The sequence below is a fragment of the Rhinolophus ferrumequinum genome, chromosome 20, assembly GCF_004115265.2.
Source record: "Rhinolophus ferrumequinum isolate MPI-CBG mRhiFer1 chromosome 20, mRhiFer1_v1.p, whole genome shotgun sequence".
Classification (NCBI taxonomy): Eukaryota; Metazoa; Chordata; class Mammalia; order Chiroptera; family Rhinolophidae; genus Rhinolophus; species Rhinolophus ferrumequinum.
The window spans coordinates 30,505,433-30,528,622 of NC_046303.1; the positions used below are offsets into that span (position 1 = coordinate 30,505,433).

Consider the following 23,190-nt stretch of genomic DNA (forward strand, 5'->3'; position numbering starts at 1 on the left):
AAAAGCAGCTTTGACTATTGTTTGCAGAAAGCCCCTGGAGGGCTTGTGAAAACTTTGCATACTCTATGTATTTTGAAAAGTGAAAAAAAAAAAAAAGTTTGAGGCTTAAGGAAGTAACTGTGACCCAGAGAGATATTTTATTATTGCCAAAATTAATATGAATATCTGAAAAATATATTTCTCCTAAATATATCATGGTTAATGGTATTTTTTCTTCAATTGCTAGTAATAAAATGTTTATCTAAAAAATAATATAAGTCTGGGGAAAGTTGGGGGGAAGTGGAAATAGGTATGGGGTTTCTTTCTGGAGTGATTGATGAAAGTGTTACAAAATTGATTGAGGTATGGTTACACAGTTCTGTGAAAATACTAAAACATATTTAATTGTGTACTTTATAGGATCACCTGGAGAGCTTTTAAAATGTACTGAGGTCCAAACCCTACCCAAGACCAAATGAAACAAAATGGGGGTAGGAAAACCCCATCAGTATATTGTAAATGTCCTCCTCTTTTTAAAAAACTTGACTCGACCATTTAATTTAAATGATTCTAAAGTCATAAAAATGTAAAACTTCTCACTTCGAGCCTTCTATCCATCCACCTTGTCCCCTGTCCCCCACTATAGAGAGGTAACCACTTTTATTAGTTTTTGTATATCTTTCAAGTGCACTTTTCTTGAAACCCGTGGTTCTCAAACTGTAGCTGGCATCAGAATCACCTGGAGGCCTTATGAAAACACAGACAGTGTGGCCCACCCCTAGAGTTTCTGATTCAGTAGGTGTGAGATGAGGCTGAGAAGTACATTTCTTTTTTTCTTTCAAAAACATCACAGATGGGTTTTATTTGTCACTATGAAAAGTCTGAATTTTAAGAGATTCTTGGACTAGGGGCTCATATCCATCAGCTCGTTCAACTTTAACACCTATCTCATCCTCAGTAGCTTTTCCAGAACTACCGCCTTTCTCACTGTGAAACTCCATGAGTTTTCCCAATTCAAACTTGGAATTCTTCAGCATTTTGACTTTCTAACAAAGACATCATGGAGTGGATAAATAGATTGGCAAGTCTTTTCTATGTCTTTTCCAATGCTACTTGGAATCAATTTATTGACAATTCTTTTAAGTCATTTTTCTGTATCTCTTGGGTCATGATTTCCATCATCTTCTTCTGGATTTGGTGGACCTGTTGATGCTGAGAGGTCTTCTGAACCTGATTGCTGCGTTTTTTAGTAAAGCCAACACAGAATAAATGAAGCAAATAACCGTCAGTAGTCTTGACATCAACATGAGCTTCAATCATGGTCTGCCATTTCTTGACCACGGAGCACATTTTGTCACGCGTAAGATCCATGCCATGGAAACCAGTCAGGCAGTTTTTGCCCTGAACATCCTCAGTAATTAACTTGAATTTTCTAAATGCAATTTCATCATTCTGCAGATCAGCCAGGCTCAACTTAAAAAAATATGACCCTGGAGACCATCAGATGTGATTTTGTTTCCTTGAGTTCTCGTGACTAGTGTTTTCTCAATATTTCTTGTATTGAACATAGCTGGTGCTTTCACTTTTTACCAATATTTCTTAGAAAATTGGTCAGTCACTTTCTTGTTGGCTCCCTTTCTTGCTGTGTTTCATAAGGTGCTTATTCTCGCCAACCGCCATGGTCCTTCTCAGAGAGCCATAAGATGAGAAGTACATTTTTAACAAGTTTTTGGGTGATGCTAATGCTTCTGTCCTGTAGAACCACTGATACAAAAAACGGGGAGGAATCAGGACTAGGAGAAACCACTGATGGCAATGAGAAAGCGGGGGTGGGGGAGGGGACTAAAAAAATAAAAAAGATCCTGAGGTTGGTAGGGAGGATTTAGAGGAGTAATGGGGATAGGGTGGTTAAGGAAGATGTGTCTTCCTTAGACAACCTAGTGAAGGAAGAGCAAGACTCAAGATAGTGATAGACATGAGGCTGGAGAGAACATCACATCATCCATTCTGCACTATCCAGTATGGCAGCCGTTAGCCACATGTGGCTATTGAGCATTTGAACTGTGGCTGATGTGACTGAGAAAATAAATTTTTAATTTTATTTAATTTTAATTAATTAAAATTGAAAACAAAAAGCTGATACTTGATTTTGTTAATGAAAACTTTCAAGTATTGAGCAACTTGGTATGTGAATCTATTGGAAGTGTCGCTATGAAGCCCCCACTGAAGCAAGGCAGTCGAAGTTTGACAGAGATATAATAGTAGCATGTCAAGGGATTCTACCTTGAAAACAAGTGCATTATTTAATAGGCTAACTAGAAACTCCAGGCTAGGGAAGAAAATAACTAAAGCCAAAATTGGGGTGGAGGTAGTAGAAGATTGTGAAGGATCAAGGGATAGAATGAACATCAGAATGTGGACAAAGAACAAAAGCTTATTAAATGTAAAATGAGAAGAGAAATGGAAGAGGGGTCAGGGCATCATCCAACAGAGAAAGTTTGCATTATTGGAGTGGAGCAATTTCAAGTGGTGATGAAGGTGAACGTGTGACTCCTTAAGTGGGTAGCTGAGTTTGGAGTTGAGAATGGAGGGTGGAGCCAGCTTCCTGGAATGCTAACATGATTGTTAGAGAGTTTGAAGATGATAGCTGGGAAAAGTGAGAGAAAATCCTCTAGGTGTTGAAGGTGGAAGAGTGGCCAGGAGTTGGTGGGTATCTGTGGTGAGGAAAGAGAAAAGTTGAAATAAACTGATGGTCAAAACTCCAAACGGAAAGTTGTGGAGGACAGACATGGGAATGATGAACAGTGGTGACGTGAGAAGCAAGGAATATGCTGTTTTCTAAAGCCCCTCTGAACTTCCACAGTCAAGTGCAATCATTCTCTCTTTTAAACCCTGGGGCATTTTGCACTTTTTTTGGTAAAGTTTTGTATGCTTTGAACTGTGGCTATTTATATATACTCACCTAACCACTCCTTCTATCCCTCAACCTCCCAATTCCTGCATCCCTGATCCCTGCCTCTGGCTGATACACACACACACATACTCTCCATCTAACCAGTTCTTTGAAGGTTGAAACAATGTGTTCCTCTTTCATTCAAGTTTCTGGACATTAATAAATTCACACTGAATTAAATTTGATGGAGATTCTTATAAATAAAAAAGAGAGAGGCTGGATCTACAAGTGGGGTGGAAATTAGAGGAAGGACTATAGCAAAACATCACAGAGCTCTGTCCTTTATGTCTTATTTTCATTATTTTGGTCAAAGATTTAAATAAAGACATTCTTAGGTAACTAGCACAAAGTTGAGCCACAGCACGTTATTATAGAATTTTAAGCAAAAGAAATGTAGTGTCAACATGCAGGGTCGATTCATGACAAAGGCGGGACTATGGAAGAAGGGTGTAAGCATCTGAGTATCATTCTCTCATCAGGTTTCTGTCCAAGGCACTGTGCTCAGCTCTGCAATAGTCCCAGGACGGAGTGCTAATGGGGCAATGTAGAAATATGAGATGAAAATGGGAAGGCAGGAAGGAGAGCAGTGAACCCCAATTTCCTGATCTCTAGACCAGTGTCCACTAGTTGACGTGAGTGTTACATGGTTATAACACGCTAAAAGGCCAGAAACACAGACAGCCAAATAAAAGAAGTTAACATCCTACGTGAGGACAACAGTTTGAACCCTGTGCCTGATATTTTAATCCCTCAGTACCGAGAGGTCAGGGCTTTACGTGCCAGGAATGGATCAATTACGCAAATATAATGGTAATGTAGAGCATGTGCTTGGAGCAACGTGTCAGTCTGTGTCATACTGGAGGTCCCAGAGACTGCACATGACATATGCCAGGACATCCGAAATGCTAACATTGACTTCCTCCTTACTGAACTTCACATCCTTTCAAGGATAATTAACAATTTGGCGAAATTGATTTTGAAAAGAAGGGAAACAAAGACAAAATTTTATTTACTCTTTTCCTCCTCTCTCCCACAGATCTGTTTCCCTCTGTGCCCCTTGCAGTTCAAGTTCATTCTGTAAACAATTGGGTCTTATTTTGCTCTTGAATTTGGGGTAACTTTATAGTTTAAGGACCATCTGTGATTCCCCTATCTACGTTTGCATAACCTGGACCATGAACAGGAAAATACAGCCTAGTGAGTTTTACATAGGGCTCTGGAAAGAGAATGGCAGCCCTCTGGAAGTGAAATGGAAAAAGTTAGTTGGCCCAGGGAGGCCTCCATTTTGGGCTGCAAATGTCGATATTTGGAGCCAAATCCTCATTCCATGTGACTCCAGGGGAGCTTTGGTCAGTGTGTAATTCAGTGTGGGTTGGGCAAGGAAAAAACAGAAGAACATGCAATTGCCAAGTTTGAGGCCTATTACGCAGTTATGACCTGACCTAGACTATGGTGCCGAGTTGTGTGTGGGTAACTCAACCATAAAAAGGCAGCTGTGGTCTTATTAGTCGTGAACTTGAGATCATTTTAGTAGAAGACGAATTGCCCCTAAATGATTGATCTGGTATTTGGAGGAAATGCTGTTCTCTTGGCTTCTCCCAAATGGAGACACTAAGCAGGCCCTTGTCCCACACCCAGAACCTTATTTGTGGTGTGGCTTGTACTAGGGCCTGCTGGGGAATGATGACCTTGGACTGACAGTTCCCCTTTAAGTAGCAAACTTATGTTTTTCATCTTAACATGGTATGCCAGAGGCACTGAATAACAGCCTATATCCTTTCACACACCACATGTCTATGCCAGGTTTAAGCTGATAAAAGCTGGAGGGAGTGTTTTCTGAGTGGTCTGACTGAGGCTGGAAAGAGGGATATTCAATAAGAGACAGAAGGCCCTCTTTTTTTGCCCTTAGGCCCCCTTGAAGAAAATCATAGAGAGTGAGATTGGACTCAAAGTAGCTTAAAATTTCAAGCCAAGGGAAATGTCCCTCCTCTGACTTTTTTGAGGTTTTGCAGCAGCATAACCTGTTTGCTGGAGAGATTAGATTTGTCAGCTTCAGTACCGCATGGGAAGGTCTGACCTTGAGAATGATGGTTGTCTCAGGAAAATCAGCAGTCAAGGAGAAAAGCAAGCCTGTGGCCGAGATCACCTGGCCAAGTTCACGTCAGATAAGAACCCAAAGAGGAGAGCCAGGGCAAAGATGAGCCCAGCCATAGGCCTCTGTGTTCTCCAGAGCCACAGAAATATCAAAATCTCAGAGCAGATGCTGGAAGATTTTCCCCAGACATAGACAACGTCACCTGTTTATTTCTATTCTAGAAGAAAAAGAGGTAGAACATCGATTTTCTTCCTATGCTGCTTCATAACCTATACAATGCTGCTAGATTTTCTTCTGAACTTTCTCCCTACCCTTTGGCCATTCTAGCCTTTGTGGGGGAGACTGGACAGTAAACCAGCAAGAATGAGGTTACTTTCATCCTGAAAATGCAGATTATTTCCAGGGTTGGACTTAAAGGAATCAAATGTCATATCAGGTATTTGATGAGAATAAAAGGCTTGAGACTAATAATATCTTCTGTTTGGATAGCATTTGATTACTTACAGAACAGTGTCCCCTGTTACTTCATTTTATTCTCACAAAAGCCCTATTAAGTAGATCAGCCAGGTGTTGTTATTTCCCAATTCTACAGATGAAAAGACTGAGCCCCAGCTGATTCTCTAGCGAGAAACCTGGAAGTATGTGGCAGAGCAGGTATGGTCTGGCGATCTTGTCATTCTACCCAGTCCTCTGCCAGCATCTTATCTCAGGCTGCAAAATGACAAGTGATGATGAGTGACTCATGGCATCCTCTGGCGTCATGCATTCATCTGTGACCCCTGCTTTCCCCATGGTCCCCTCAACTAGGGTAATAATAACATCTTCCTTCTGGCTCCCTAAAGCCTCACCCCCAGCAATCCATCAAAATCCTCTCTAGCAGGAGCTTCTTGGCAGACCATATTGGACAGGAGTGGGTTTCACTTTCCATGAGCTAGAAGCCACATTGCTCATTAAGAAGTTCACGAAGAGGTCCCCTCTTCTTCACTCGTCTCCTTTCCTTGCAAATATATACTATCAGCCATAAAATAATCTTGTTCTTTTTAGTCTCTGCATTGGATCTAAAACTAGGACTAACCATTCATTACCTGGGTGGATAAGTGTACATGCGTACATACCTTTAGCTTTTTGGCCAGCGTAGGGAGGCTTTGGGATCTTTAGAGAACAGTTTGTACGTCTGTTTGTTTGTTTTAAACACAGAAAACTTTCATAATCACAGACATGGGCTTTACTGCTGGCTCTCTTTGTCTGGAATGTTCTGCCGCCACATACCCAAATGGCTCCTTCCCTCACCTCCTTCAGGTTCTCACTTCATTGAGCCGCTCTGCCCCACCACCAGCCCATTTAAAAATCTCAACCCACCCACCTATAATTTACTTATTTAGTGTGTCTGTTGTTTAGTGGCTGTCTATTCTTGCCGGAATTAAGTTCTAAGAGGGAAGAAAGTTGGGTTTTTATTGCTCATTGTGTCCCAAATGCAGAAAGCAGTACCTGGCACAGAGTAAGTGCTCAAAAAATTCTTGTTCAAACAACAAAATTTCCTTCCTCTGTGCATTTTCCCTCCTCTCTTTTTAGCTTTCAAAATTGTTCACATTATAGTCTTCATCAATCACTTGTTTCTTTAACAACCCCAAATCATTGATTTGCCTTTTTTTGTGAACATTCACACATGTGTATTATCTACCATGCCAATGAATCGCGGTAACTTTGGAGCTGAATACAGTATTTATGAGGGGCGTCAAAAGACTGGAATGTATTTCAGTTCTGCAGATACAGGGATTATTTATTCAGCCACATTTGCTGAGTCCTTGGAAAATCTGCTTATGGCGCCCGAAATCGCATGAGACCAAGAATTATTATTCCCAGTGCATAAAAATCTAGGTGCCAGTTGTCATATCTTGATAAACTACGAAGTGCTTCGCCTCCTCAACCCTTTATGACCCTTCTCCCGCTTCTCTACTTTCTTTCACAATGATTGCCAGCACGTGTGTGTTATACGGAATGCCACCTGCATGGCAGTGGATATCACTGGGTAAAAGTAACAAAAAGAAAAGCTATTCAACATTTGTGAGCATCAGGCTAGAATATTAGTGATGGAGGCATATTGATGATGAAGTCAGACAACGGACTATATAGGCAATTGTCTCTATTAGCTTGTAAACTAGTTTTTACAAAATGAACTAGTCGCTAGAGGAACAATTGGTGGATTAAAAAAAACATAGATGATGCAAAACATCACCTCCTTTAGTAAAGAATTCAATAATTCATAATGAGACATATATCTGCCAAGGTAATCGGAAGATTGACAGTTGTTAATCTGAGCATTGCCTTCCCAGGAGGGCCATCTACTTAGGAAACCAGATAACGATCAGAAGGTTGCACGATGAATATACATTCAGAGCAAAGGAACTTGGTTGTGTCTGACTGGCAGCAGTGATATCCCAACTCCAGTAACTAGAGAAACAAACAGTGGACCAGACGTTCATTCACACCAGTGATCACTTTGTTGCAATTGCCACAGGACTAGACACAGTGGTGTTGGGTACCGGCCTTCACTCTTTTGTTTCAGACTTAATGATAACATTACACATTTGTTGTACTCATCCCTCTCCTTATTTTAATATGTACATGGATTTTACTTACACGTTTCAGTTTATAAGCTCCCACTTTACTTTATAGGCTGTTACACTTTATGCCTGTAGCTAACTCGTGACAATAGGCAACCCCTTTCATCCAGCCCGCTTATTTGAGTAAGGAGAATCCAGAATGACTTTTCCTCAACACATATCTTCAGTACTTGCATCCAGTGATATTAGAGACTAAATTACGACTACACTAATTCACCAGAATTCACCATTCTGGCACTAGTCTATACCGGTCCCACTAATTTCTAACACCGTCTTACATGATAATTGTCCTTGTACGACCTGGTCTAATGCTTTCAGTTCCTTAAATATACTAGATATTTAAACATTTAAGATGTATGCAAGTATGCCTTTGCCTCTATATGTATTTAACTAAAGCTTAAGTATGACATGAAGCATAAATATCGTAAATGAAAAGATTGACAGATGTGACTACTGTCAAATTAAATACACTAGAGACAAAAGATACTATAACATAATAAAAGTTAACAATACATATCTTGGCTATTGTAAACAATGCTGCAATGAACATAGGGATGCATATGTCTTTTTAAATTAGTGTTTTGGATTTCTTCAGATAAATACCATATATCCATCAATAAACAATTGGGTAAAGAAGATATGGTACATATATACAATGGAATATTACCTGGCCATAAAAAGAATGAAATCTTACCATTTGCAACAACATGGGTGGACCTAGAGGGTATTATGCTAAGTGAAATAAGTCAGACAGAGAACAATGTACCATATGACTTCACTTATATGTGGAATCCAAAAAGCAAAATAAATGAAAAAACAAGACAGAAACAAACTCATAGATACAGAGAACAAACTAATGGTTACCAGATTTGGGGTTGGTGAAAAGGTGAAGAGATTAAGAAGTACAAATTGGCAGTTACAAAATAGTCATGGGGATGTAAAGTACAGCATAAGGAATATAGTTAATAATATTGTAATAACTGTATATGGTGCCAGGTGGGTACTAGACTTAAGGGAGAAATCACTTCATAAGTAATATAAATGTCTAACCACTATGCTGTATACCTGAAACTAATATAATATTGAATGTCAGCTGTAATTGAAAAATAAAAATAATTTTTAAAAATAAAAAAAATAAATGTTACTTCCACCACTTAAAAATAGTTAACAAAACATAATATGATGAGAGAAAATGTCTACCAAATATTTAACATACTAAACTTAATAGATATGAGAGGAGGTATTCATCATGACTATTTGTTACTATGTCAAACATACAAAATAACTTAGGTTAATTAAGAGGAAAAAAAAGACAGGTATCAGAGAAGAACAAATGACATGTATAGGCAGTTCTCAAAATAAGAACTTCAAATGGCCCAAAATATGAAAAGTTTCTCAATCTTAATAGATATATGGTGCTAAAAATGAGATCCTCGTTGTTACTGGTTTTTTATTTTTTTTAATGTTTTGGGATGGCAGAAATTTAAAGAGATTATAAAATGTATGTTGAAAAGTTTGTGGAGATGTAATACCTTGGCTGAAGTGTAATTGCAACATTTTTAAAGAGCATTTTGGCAATTTTTGTCAAGCTCTTAAGCACAAGAACCTTTGAGTTGACAATTTCACTTCTATAATCTATCTTAGAACAGCATAGGGATATTTGAATAAATGTATTCATTGTAGCATTATTTGTAATAGCAAATTCCTCTTTCCCTACATATATATCATAAATCAAATAATGCAGACATAAAATGAAATCTAAGTAGCCATTAAAATTAAAGAACAGATCTGTATGGATTGATGTGGGAGAATGTTTACAATATACTTATTGAATGAAAAAGCAAACTGAAGAGTAATATATGTGATATAATCTCATTTTTAAAATATTTTTTTAATTTTTCAATTACAGTTGGCATACAATATTAGTTTCAAGTGTGCAGCATAATGATTAGACATTTATATAACTTACAAAGTGATCACCCGATAAATCAAGTACCCATCAACACCATACATAGTTATTATAGTATTATTGACTATACTCCTTATGCTATACTTTACATCCCCATGACTATTTTATAACTACCAGTTTGTACTTATTGATCCTTTCCCTTTTTCACCTGCCCCTGCAACCAGCCTCCCATCTGGCAACCAGCAAATGGTCTCTGTATCTATGAGTTAGCTTCTGTTTTGTTTGTTTATTTTGTTGTTTAGATTCCACAAGTAAGTGAAATCATATGGAATTTGTCTTTATCTGTCTGACTTCACTCAGCACAGTATCCTTTAGGTCCATTCATGTTGTTGCAGACAGTAAGATTTTATTCTATTTTATGGCTGAGTATTATTCCATTATATATATGTACCACCTATTCTTTATCCATTTGACCATTGATGGACAACTAGGTTGCTTCCATATCTTGGCTATTGTAAATAATGCTGTAATGAACATATGGATGCACACGTCACTTCAAAGTAGCGTTTTGGGTTTCTTTGGATAAATACCCAGAAGTGGGATTACTGGATCCTTCTTTGTCTCTTGTTATAGCATTTTCTTTAAAGTATATTTTTTCTGTTATACGAGTAAGTATTATTGCCCTAGCTTTTTGTTTGTATGTTTGTTTCTATTTTCATCTTTTCCATCCCCTTACTTTCAGTCTGTGTGTGTCATTTGATCTGAAGGGAGTCTTTTGCAGGCAGCATATATAAGGGTTTTGTTTTCTTATCCAGTTAGCCACCCTATCTTTTGATTGGAGTATTTAATCTATTTACATCGAAAGTAATTGTTGATAGATATGTAGTTATTGCCACTTTATAATTCATATTTTTTGTTTTCTTCTTCTTAAAGAAGTCCTGTAACATTTCTTGTAATACTGGTTTAGTGGTGTTGAACTCCTTTAGCTTTTTTTTTTTTTTCTGGGAAGGTCTTTATCTGTCTTTTGATTCTAAATGATAACTTTGCTGGGGAGAGTAATTTTAGTTGTAGGTCCTTCCTTTACATCACTTTGAATATTTTCTGCCAACTCCTTTCTGGCCTGCAAAGTTTCTGTGTGAGAAATCAGCTGACCATCTTCAGGGAGGCTCTCATGTAGGTAACTAATTGCTTTCTCTGCTGCTTTTATGATTCTTTCTTTGTCTTTAACCTTTGCCATTTTAATTATGATGTGTCATGATTGGGCCTCTTGGTTCATCTTGTTTGGGACTCTGTGCTTCCTGGGCTTGTATGTCTATTTCCTTCACCAGATTAGGGAAGTTTGTCATCATTATTTCTTCTAATAGGTTTTCAATTCTTACTCTTTCTTGCTTCTCTTCTGGTACCCCTACAATGTGAATGTTGGTACACTTGATGTTGTCCTAGAGGCCCTTATACTCCCCTCATTAAACAATTTTTTTTTCTTTTTGTTGTTCTTATTGGGTGTTTTTTGCTACCTTATCTTCTAAATCAGTGATTCAGTCCTCTTCTTCATCTAATCTACTGTTGAGTCTCTCTAATGTATTCTTCATTTCTGTTATTGTATTCTTCATTTCTGACTGGTTCTTTTTTATGTTTTCTATCTCCACTATGTTTTCTATGTCTTTGTTAAAGTTCTCACTGAGTTCATCTACTCTTCCCCCAAGTTCATTAAGCATCCTTATAACCAGTGTTTTTGAACTCAGCATTTGGTAGCTTGCTTGTCTCCATTTTGTTTAGTTGTTTTTCTGGAGCTTTGTTTCTGTTCTTTCCTTTCAGACATGTTTCCTTGTTGCCCACTTTGGCTGCCTCCCTGTGTTTGTTTCTATGTATTAGGTAGGGCTGCTATGCTTCCCAGTCTTAGTAGAGTGGCTGGTGGGCTCCAGTGTGCAGTCTCTTTGGTCATCTGAACCATGTGCTCAGGTGTGTGCCTTATGTGGGTTGTGTGTGCCCTCCTGTTGTAGTTGAGCCTTGGTTGTTGCAGGTCAATGGGAGGGATTGAGCCTTGGGCTGATTGGTTGTGAGGATTGGCTGTGACTACAGTGGAAGAACTGTTGTGCAGGGGCTGACCCTACAGACCAGGATTCCGTTAGTAGGGTCTCTGATGCCTGGCCATTCTGCCCTTTGGGTATGTCATATTTGGATGTGGTCCCTGGTTGGTCCTCTGGCCCTGGGGCTTTCTGGAGGGGCCTGCCACAGGCCAAGTTCAGCTGCAGCCTGTACACAGCCCAGGGCCACATGGCATGAGCCACCAAGCAATCTGCACATAGCAGTCATCTGCACTGGGTTTGGATTGCCTCGAGAGGCCAAGCCATGAATTCAAGTCAGCTGCCATTAGTGCCAGGCTTGAGGCTACTAAGCAAGTGGTATGGAGCATGCCAAGGCCAGATGTTATTTGTTTGGGTATTGTGACCTTTGAGAGATTTTAGCAAAGTCCACAGCATAAGTCAAGATCGATTATTTGTATGGAAAAGCCACTGGAAGTGGTGCTTGGTGGGCCCACAAGTTGGGTGGGGCGTAGTCTCAAGGAATCACCAGGGTGGGGCAACCAGTGTTAGCCAGTTAATAGAAACTCAGATGTGGTGGCAGTCTGAGTATGTATGCTTGGATGAGAGAGGGCTCAACAAAGAAACAATGGATTATGCCAACACTTCTGTCTGGGAGAAAGCTGCCCCTACAGCCCTTGCCCTGAAGCCAGACAACTGATTCCTCCCCATATATCCCTGGCATGTATGTATTGAAGCTGCTGTCCCAGCACTGGAGCTCAGAGTAAGTGAGTCTGTCAGCAAGAAGTCTGTTTGTGGGTCCGTTAAGAGGAATGCCTGGGATTCCAGCCACCCTCTGACTCACTCAGCCACAATGTCCACTGGTTTTCACAGCCAAAAGTTGTAGGAACTTCTCTTCCCAGCACTGGAACTCTGGACTGAGGAACCTAATGTGGGGACTCCTCTCTCCTCTAGGGGGCCTGCATAGCTGAGATATCCCTCCAGATTTGTAATAGTCACATGCAGGGGTAAGACCAGCCCATTCCACATTTCTATCCCTTCTACAAGTCTCAAGATGGCTTCTTCTGTATGTCCTTAGTTGTAAGATTTGTGATAATTCTCAATGATGGTTGTTCTGTAGTTTAGTTGTAATTTTGATATGGTCATGAGAGGATGCAAACACAGGATTTACCTACTCTGCCATGGTATAATCTCATTTTTACAACAAAGATATTTCTATGGACATAGAAAAAAGACCTGAAAGAAACAATACCAACCCTTTTGAATTATGTGATCAAGAGCTTTCCCTTTTATTTCTGTATTTTATATTTTTCTAGTGTTGGATTATTTTGTATAATAACATATATTACTTGTATGAGTTTCCTGGAGCTGTCATAACAAAGTTCCACAAACTGGGTGAATTAAACAACCAAAACTTATTATCTCACAGTTCTGGATGCCAGAAGTTTAAAATCAGGTCTTAGTAGAGTTGGTCCTTCTGACAGCTATGAGGGAGAATCTGTTTCATGTCTCTAACCTGGCTTTTGGTAGCCTCAGGCATTCCATGGCTTGTGGATGGTACTCTCCCTGTGTCTTCACATCATCTTCCCTTTCTATGTGTCTGTCTTTGTATACAAATTACTCCTTTTTATAAGGACACAGCCATATTGGATTAGGGCTTACCCTAATTACCTCATCTTAATTGGATCATCTGTGAAGACTATTTCCAAATAAGGTCACTTTCACAAATACTGAGAATTATGATAGTGACATAATTTTGAGGGACACAATTCAACCCACAGCACTAATTATGTAATGAAAACAATTAAGAAAACCCAGTTTATGTTCTTCACCCCCACCCTAACTTCTTTGCCTACCATCTGTTTATCAAAATCTGTTGCCTTTTTTTATTCTTTATCCTGCCCTTTCTCCTCACCAGTTGCCCATCTCATCAAGTGTAATGGCCCATTTATGCTTTTTCACTAGCGACTTCTTGATCATAAATCCACAAGTGTTCAGGACACGAGAATTTTTATCAGTAATAATGGGGGAGTTTAGAGCATCTGCACTTTTCCTAAGGGTATCAGGTCAAGAATAATACATGTATTATAGCTCCTGGGAAAGCTTTACTTAAGCCTGTTTCCCTTTTCTCACTAATCCTTCATAATACCCCAGTTTCATAATGTGATTTAGTGAAATTAAACTCGAACAGCCCCAAATTATGTAATTAATTACATTTGGCTTCAATTACATTGACTAATTTATCCAAGCCTGCACCAGGCTACCTGCAGCCTGAGGTGGAACAAGGCAGGTGGTGAGGGCTCATTAGCTTAGCATGTATGCCACCTGATTTGATTTTTTAAATTGTTGTAAATCTCAGATGGATCACACCATACGTCAGGTGAATCTCACTTATTCTAAGAATGCCATATTATATGTGTTTCTGCAATCCCCCATCAAGGGGCCCTAGTCATCTCTCACCTGGACAGTGGCCCCTACAGTGAGGCCCTTCCTACTCTAACCCATTCTACCAAAGCCCAATTCATTTTCTGACACAGAACACTTAATCAATGGTAATCCTGAGCTGGGAGTGGGAAAAGGAAGCAGTTGTGGGTGCAGGAATGGTTTTGTGCCCCATGCTCACAATTTCCAAAAGTTGTGTCTTTTCAAAAACTTATAAGGGATTATGTGGATGAGATGCTTGTTGAGAACTTAAGACTCTGAGTATACAACTTTAAAGCCTGGCTACTCAGCCTGTCATTCCAGGAGCAGCCGCAGTAGCACCTGGGAGTTTTCCAGAAAGGCAGAAGCTTAGGCCTCACCCCAGACTATTGAATCAGAGTCGGAATTTTAACAGGATCCCTGTGTGATCTATATGCATTTTAAATATTTTGAGATGCTCTAGTGTTAGAGGAAGTTTTGTGAAAGCAAGGGTCAGTCTATTCATGTGTGATTCGCACTTCAGTGATCAGACTATGAGACCCAGAGAGAAGGCAATCAAAAAGAGTAATGTCTATTTTATGTACTTATTCTCCCTGCCATCATCCATTTAAAACCCCTCTTCCAGGTTTGCTCCCTGACATAAAAACCTAGCTATTTGTCATGCAGGGTGGTCTGCGGGGTCTCAGCTCCCGCTCCCCACATAAGAACACAGGATGTGGTGAGGCCAAAAAGGAACACCCACGGAGCCATAGGTAGAGGAGTCATACCACCATAGTCTCACTGAAGGCTGGATTCACACGATGTGCGACCTGCTGTCCGCTTTCTGCCAACCAACCGACTCTCCTCGACTCTACTCAACTCCCCAATGCGCCACAACAGTTATATTAGTGGCCAATGGCTCAATGGTTACAGCTGACGGCCAACCAGCTACAGCTGATGGCCATCCAATCACAGTTGATGGCCATTTACTACCTGAGCCAACACCCTTCCACATGAGGCCTAGAGCCTGGAAACTGCTCTCTGGGGCTCTGTCCCCACACTATTCTTCTTACTACATCACTTTTATTTTCATAAACTCTGTGTATCCCCCAAAAAATCTTCAACTTGACATTCTATATTATGTCCCCAATCTAACTTTCTCACCATATTGTCTATTCCAATTTTTAATGTATATTTCAGCCCATAGGTATGTTCCTTGGACAACTTGGACAAACACCATGTATTCTTCCTTGTGGAATTTACTGTGTGGCCTTTTCACACTCTCTCCTAATTGCAGTGTTTCTTCTCATGAAGCCTTTTCAAAATTCTCCAATCAAAAATGGTCTTTGTTTGAATCCTCATAAATGTATATACATCTCTTAAACTGGTTATATTATCTGTATTATAATCATTGCTTCCTCACTAGACTGGACAAGCACAGTACCCAATACATAGTAGGTGATTAATAACAATCGAATAACTGACTAATAGAATATAAGAATCTGTGCATAAGGGCCTTACCAGGTTATTCCTTGAGGCCAACTACTTTCTAGACACTATGATTCTATTCGGTTTCTAATCCCCAAGGTGTTGATATTCAGCTCTTTCTCACATAATGCTCTCAGGCAGTGATTAGAGTCTACCCAGGACACTTGCTTGAATCAGAAACACAAGATAATGTCAGTCTTTCTCTACCTATTTGTAGCCCAGGCTCCAATGGCTACCGGCACTCCTAGACAGAAACAATCTTTATATGATTTGTGTACCGAGAGTGCTACTAGCTCACCCATTTCCTACAGACCTATCAGCTTTCAAGACATATATTCATCCAAATAATACTTTCCTTAATTCAGAAAAGATCTTAAAGGAGCATTGATAGGAAGAAGATAAAATGTTTCTAGCCAGAGCCAGAAGATGAAATACCCAAACTATTTTCAATGACTACTTCCAGAACTTCTCATTTGGGCTTAAAAAATAGCATTTTCAGGCATGAACCTCAGAAACAGACCTTATTTTATAAAATTATATCATGTTCATTTTGCCTTCCCCGATATCGGCATGCTATGTGGCAGTCCATATTATGCCACTTGAATTTTGACCTAACTCCTAGCTTCTCTTTTGAGATTTATTAGTATTGGTTTCCTTTGCTTAAGCAAATGAATTTAAAGCCTGTGTAGCCATTAAGAAACTATTTGTAATGTGAATATCAATAGCGTAGATACCTAATTCAAATTTCCTGTGAAAAGCTCCAGAGTTTATATATTTAAAAGTGATTGATAAAATGTAGTTTAGGGTTGTTTTTTTAATTGTGGTAACCTATACATAACATAAAATTTACCATTTTAAAATGTACAGTTCAGTGACATTAAGAACATTCATATTGTGCAACATTTACCAACATCCTTCTGCAGAGATTTTCATCTTTCCCAACTGAAACTCTGTGCCCCTTAAACACTAATTTGCTATTCCCCACTTCCCCCTTCCTGGAAAACATCATTCTACTTTCTATCTCTATGAAGATGATTACTCCAGGTACCCCATATAAGTGGTATAATATAATATGCATCTTTTTGTGACTGGCTTATTTCACTTAGCACAATGTCTTCAAGGTCTATCCATATTGTAGCATGTGTCAGAATTTCCTTGCTTTTGAAGGCTGAACCATGTTCCATTGTATGTATATACCACCTTTGTTCATTCAGTCATCCAATGATGGACACTTGGGTTGCTTCACCTTTGGACTATTGTCAATAATTCAGCTAGGAACAGGAGTGTACAAACAGTAGTTTAGGTTTTTAAGACAATCTAGCATTTTGGACATGGAGTCAGTGTGTTCAGAGGAGAAACATAAGCTATTGAGTTTATTATTCCATCGATTCATTATCATGCGCAAATAACTAATTCTGATAATCAATTCTCCAGCCTATGTGGCATAATGTACCAATTAATGTGAATAGGAAATCTGAGCAATATAAATGGGGATCGTGTGGATTTCATTTGAGCACTGAAGATAGAAAAGATTATGTCTTATAGTAAAGATTGGCATTGAATTAAAAAAATAGATTTCTAATCAAATCATTATAGTTTAAAAAAAAATTGTACCTGATTTAGAGTTACCATAGCTGAGCAAATCTTAATTAAAAATAAGTTTTCCCAGTTTTCCTTTTGACTTCCTGAAGATTCTTCATAGTAGTACTACCTGGTAGTTTCCTCTCATGTCTTGTGGTATTTGGAATGAGGGTGATTTTCTTTGACCACATTCTATATCATATTTATCCACCTTATGCCACTAGATTTGTTCAAAAAGTGAATGTGGTATTAATGGGATGCAGTCCTATTGACAATAATAACAGCATGGATTGCTAACCACATGATAAGCTCAAGATGCATATTTGAATTGGCTGTATTTATGTTCCAGATGCAAGATGATTATCTGACAGCAGAAGCAACATGATTTAATACATAAGGCCCAGGGCCAGAAATTGGGAAATCTGGGTTTTATTCCTGGCTTCATCACTTAGGTCATGTGTACATGAATGGAGTATTTTGTAATTGCACTGTTCTTGTTGACCCCAAACTGTTTCCTTTCCTGCCCCTGCCACCAAGAGTGTTTCACTATGTTTAGTTGTAATACCATTGCCTCTCTTTCTTTTCCTTCTACTTTTCTCTTTCCTTGCCTTCCCTATTTCTTACTAAATTGTATTAACTTTATATTATAGAAGTAATACTTAAATACATTTTATTTTTTTTAAAGTTACAGATAATGTTGATTCTCCCTTAATGTTTATTTTCCCAATACCAGGCACCTCTCTATCTCTTGTTTCTAATCTCGTTCCTCTTCTCTTCTGCTTTTATTTCATTCATTTTCTGATTGTAGAGGCTTGTCCAGTTTATACCCCACTCTCTTTTTCATATCTACACCAGCTTGAGTGCTACATACCACTGTAAAATACTCTTCTAAAATACACCATGGCAGACTTCTGGTTTCTGGTCTAGTATGTAAGAAGCTTGGAAGTTGACACTCTATCCTAACAATAAGTAAAAAAGTAAAACAATCTGAAAAATAAACAACTCTTCTTAGATCCTTCAGAGAAGTGAAATCACAGGGAAAATTATTTCCCCCCAAATTGGAGAGACCAACAGGCGAATACAGAGAATCCCAACTTACGTGAACAGAATCCCACAAGTAGCAATCTCCATGGGAATAAGGGCCAGGATAGAGAAACCTGTACTGTAATTGATGAATTGATGGAGCCTCAATGTCAGCAATTTTGTGGATTTAAATTTTGTTTGTGTGTGTGTGTGTGTGTGTGTGTGTGTGTGTGTGTGTGTGTATGTGTTGGGGGGAGGGCGGCAGTCATAGGGGAGCCTGTATTACTTTTTGAGTTTTATCCCCAGGAGCTCTACCAAGACCTGACAGGGAATTTTGGAGAAAAAATCCCCTGTTTCCATCAGGGGCAGGGGAAAAGGAACCATTTTGAAATATTCCATAGCATTCTATTCTTCTTAACAAAGTCTGCCCACACAAGAAGCTATTTAACCAGAGCCTAACCTGCTGGGGTTTTATCAGAAAATAACCTACCTCAGGGAAGCGAAGTACCCAACTCCAGCTGGATCTAGACTTCCATGAGGAGTAAGCTAATACTCAACCCCAGCTTCTTCTAATCTTTCATGTGGAGGAAGGGAGATACCAACCTCAAGCCCACTCTAGCCATTCTCTCTCACGTAAAGGGACCTAGAACTGAAAAGGTGTGTAGTGTTCACAGTCCAGAGGCAAGTCTCACTAAAAGACTGAGACTTAATCTTGGGGTTATTGAATACTTTCCCTCCTCCCACACCTCACATTACTCAAGGCTTGTTTATACTAGTTCCTTTTTCCCAGTATAACATGTCCAGCTATCAAGAAAATATAACAAATCATACAAAAAAGTCAAAACACAGTGTGACGAGACTGGGAAAGCCTTAGAACCAGACTCAGATACGGTAGGAAAGTTGGAGTTAGCAGACCAGAAATTTAAAACAACTATGATTCATATGCTAAGGGCTCTAATGAATAAAGTAGAAAGCATGCAAGAATGGATGGACAATATAAGGAAAATATGGAAATTCTAAGAACCAAAAGAAATGAAAGAAATAAAAAATATTGTAAGAGAAACGAAGAATGCCTTTGATGAGCTTATTAATAGAGGGGACATGGCTGAGGAGAGAATCTCTGAGCTTGAGGATATTTCTATAGAATCCTCCAAAAGTGAAAAGCAAAGAGAAAAAAACTGAAAAACCAGAAGAGAAAATTCAAAAACAGTGGGACTACCACAAAAGGGTTGTAACATATATATAATGGAATAACAGAAGGAGAGGAAAGAGAAAAAGGAAAAGAAGAAATATTTGAAACAATAATGACTGAGAAATTTCCCCAAATTAATATCAGACACCAATTACAGATCCAGGAAAATCAAGGAATACCAAGCAGGACAAATGCAAAACAACAACAACAACAACAACAACAAATCCTACACCTTAGCATATAAATGTCAAATTACAGAAAATCAAAGATAAACAAAAAAAATTCTAAAAGAATCCAGAGAAAAAAAACACCTTACCTATAGAGGAGAAAATTTAAGATTTTTGTCTAACTTCTCTTTAGAAACCATGCAAGCAAGAAGTGAGTGGAGTGAAATATTTAGAATGTTGAGAGAAAATACCCAACACCCTAGGATTTTGTACCCTGCAAAATTATCCTTCAAAACTGAAGGAAAAAGAGGCGGCCGGATGGCTCAATTGATTAGAGCTTGAGCTCTGAAAAACAAGGTTGCCAGTTCAATTCCCACCTCGGCCAGTGAGCTGCGCCCTCCACAACTAGGTTGAAGACAACGAGCTTCCACTGAGCTTCCGGAGGGGCGGCCAAATGGCTCAGTTTGTTAGAACACAAGCTCTCACAACAGGGTTGCTGGTTCAATTCCCTCATGGGATGGTGGGCTGCACTCCCTGCAACTAAGATTGAAAACAGCCACTGGACTTGGAGCTGAGCTGCATCCTTCACAAATATATTGAAGGACGACTTGGAGCTGATGGGCCCTGGAGAAACGCACTGTTCCCCAATATTCCCCAATAAAATTTAAAGAAAAGAAAAAAAAAACTGAAGGACAAATTAAAACTTTCTCAGACAAACAAAAATTGAGGGACTCTATTGCCAGTAGCTAGCCTATCTCAATGACTTATACAATCAGTGATATACTCTCTCCAAGATGAAAACAAAAATGGCAAGTTTTCCTAGATAAGTCCTTTTTCTCCTACAAAAGGTAACAGGGCCTTATGTCTAGTGGGAAAAGAGTGGCAATGGCAATATGGACAACCAGCATGAAGATGCGCTCAGAATAGCAAGTAGTTTCACTTTCAAGTCTATGGTATAACATTCAATGAACACAGAGCTCCAGAACTCACTTAGGCACCAAATACTTGTTGTTCAAGAACAGTAATAACTATAAGACAGAACAGCACATAGATTGAGAAATCCTTGCAGGTTGTAATTAGGATTAAAGAGTTTAGCAAGTGAACTGATTGAACAAGTGAACTGATCGTAGCCATTTTGGGGACCCTACTTATCTCAAGATAAGCTTATACTTCTAGTAGAGAAATCATGGCCAGCAGATTCTGCTGTTGACTATCCTGGGTTACTTTATTCAGCATTTGATCAATGCTTGGGCATTAGACTTTGTCAATCCATTATTAATAGAAATTCACACTGCTAAGTCTTAGACTGGCCTGATTAAGGGAGAGGCCCCCTAGAGAAATTAGAAATCCAAGCCATTTCTAGGACTGAATCAGAATGAATTCTCTGCTGCAGAAACATCTCTTATGGTGAAGTTATATAGTTTAATTCACATTCATTTGGCCCTGAGCACAGTGGCCAGTGCCAAGCACCATGCGTTATACACAGAAGGCACTCAGACGTGTGCTGAATGAATAACTGCGGCATGTCAATGAATTTGAACACAATATTATTGGCTAGAGAACTTTTAGTCAGCTTGGAATTTATTCTTTTATTGGAACTATATCAGGATATTTGACATAACCCAAATAATAGTAGCTTCTGTTTCTTCTGAACATGGCTGTAAACCAGGTACTATTCTAAACCCTTTGCATGTGTTACAGGTTTACATATTTGGGGTTTCCATGTGTTAACTCATTTTACCTAATAAGTGGCTCTCACAAAGTCTACGATCCATTTTTATAGATAGAAAACTGAGGCACAGAGAACTTAAGTCATTTGCTCAAAGTCAGATAACTAGAAGTGACAGAGCTTGAATTCAAACCCAGGCTGTCTCATTCCAGGACCTGTAGTCTTTACCAGTATTCCAATATCTCAATGAAACCACCACTAGTTAGCACAGCAAGTGAACAAATGCTTTGTGAAAAATCTACATTTACTTTGTGAGGCCATTTCAAGGACAATTTTCTTTATGGTAGAGATGCAATAGTACAGTGGCTTAGAGCACAGGCATTGGGGTCAGGGTTTGAATTATGGCTCTCCCCGTGACCCTGCACAGGTTACTTAGCCTCTCTAAGCTGACTTTTACTGACCTTAACCGCAGATAATAGTATTTGCCTCAGAAAGCGTTTCTGAGGATTAAATGAAAGGCACTTAGTACAATGTTTGGCAAGCATGCAAAATAATTATAGTAATAATAATAACAGCTTGCACTTGTTGAGCATTTACTATGCGTTTATTAAACATTCAATAAATTTTAGTTAAAATAGTTCAGTGTGCTCAATGACAGCTCAATATGCACCACGATTGGGTGCTTTTTCATCTTTTCTCACAACACAATACACTTATCATCAGTGAATTCAAGGACTTTATGGACTTCATTAGCCTCAAACTAATGGTTAATCTAAAATGATGATTCTTTCTGTGAAAGGTCTATATACGACTGAGATGCCTTATTCAGAGAGTTGAAGAAGGTTAGCCCATTAAGCTTTGCTTAGACACACTCCCTAATGACTAGGAGTTAATATTACTAAGTGACCATTGAGGAAGTATTTCAAGACATGCCTTCACCATTTCTTTTCATACAGAGAAGTTGACTTACATCAACTCTGATGTTCTCATAACTCTCAGGCATACTGGACTTCTATGGCAAGGCAAGATGGAGAAAGATATAAGTCAGGGCTAGAGGGGACGAATCAGTACTACTGAGTAAGGATCTTGGCCAATACTTAAACATAAGAGGTGCCTACGTGGAATGGTGACCCCAGGTCTGATTTCAACTTGCAGTGACATTCCAGAAATCTGATCTCAGAGTAGGAGCACCATGTAATAGTCTTTAGGCCACAGTAACGTGTAAAGGTCAGCTGATAACATCTTGGTTCCTTGGGTTCCATAATGAGGGAAACTGTTCTTTCATACCATCCAGTTGAAGCTGGATATAAACCTGTGGTAAAGGGAACAGGAAGAAGATCCAGCCTTGAAGAAAAGATGATAAGAGCTAGATGGATTGTCAGGGCCGCAGCCAAATGCAGTCCAGGCTTTGGCAGGAAGCTGAAAGGAATGAAAAACCGGTAGCCAAGAGGAAATCTAACCTCCAGTCCAGGAACATGTTTTGGGGCATATGAGGAAAGGCTGCAGCCAAGATAGCGATAAAGGGCTTTCTGGCTATCACATGGAAACTAAAACAGCATAGGGAAGCACAGATGACTTGAAATAACTGTGGTGAATACTTCAAATCTCTTCATACACTAAAGCTGAGATCTCTAAACTGGGATCTATCTGTAGGCTTCACACTTCCCCTGGAATATGTGCAAAATATTTTTGTGTGTGTGCATATGTGCAGTTCTATGGGAGAAAAGTCCATGGTTTTCATCTGATTTTCAAAGTAGTTTGTGATCCAAAACTATTTGTAACCACTGGCCTGAGTGAAGTTCATATAGACTTTATAATTTGGTAGTTACACTAACGGGGCAGAGATATACCCGTATTTACTACCTTTTAACCTCAAGAATAACTTAGGTGGTGAATAATGAAATCCCAGCACTTCTGTATGCTGATCTTCATTTCCAGCATACTTACTTCTGTACGCTGATCGCCATCTGGCAGTGAAAGCCACCTACCTTCAGTGACACCACCAAAGAGGCAACACTGGGCAGCGTTCAGGACTGCCTCCTGGTGTGTGGTTGCCCTTCTCTTTCCT

At 39.1% G+C, this 23,190-nt stretch overlaps 1 pseudogene; it reads right to left on the reverse strand.

Moving 5' to 3' along the window:
- Positions 1-839: 839 nt before the first annotated feature.
- On the reverse strand, positions 840-1,659 carry LOC117012209 (40S ribosomal protein S3a-like; annotated as a pseudogene).
- Positions 1,660-23,190: the final 21,531 nt, after the last annotated feature.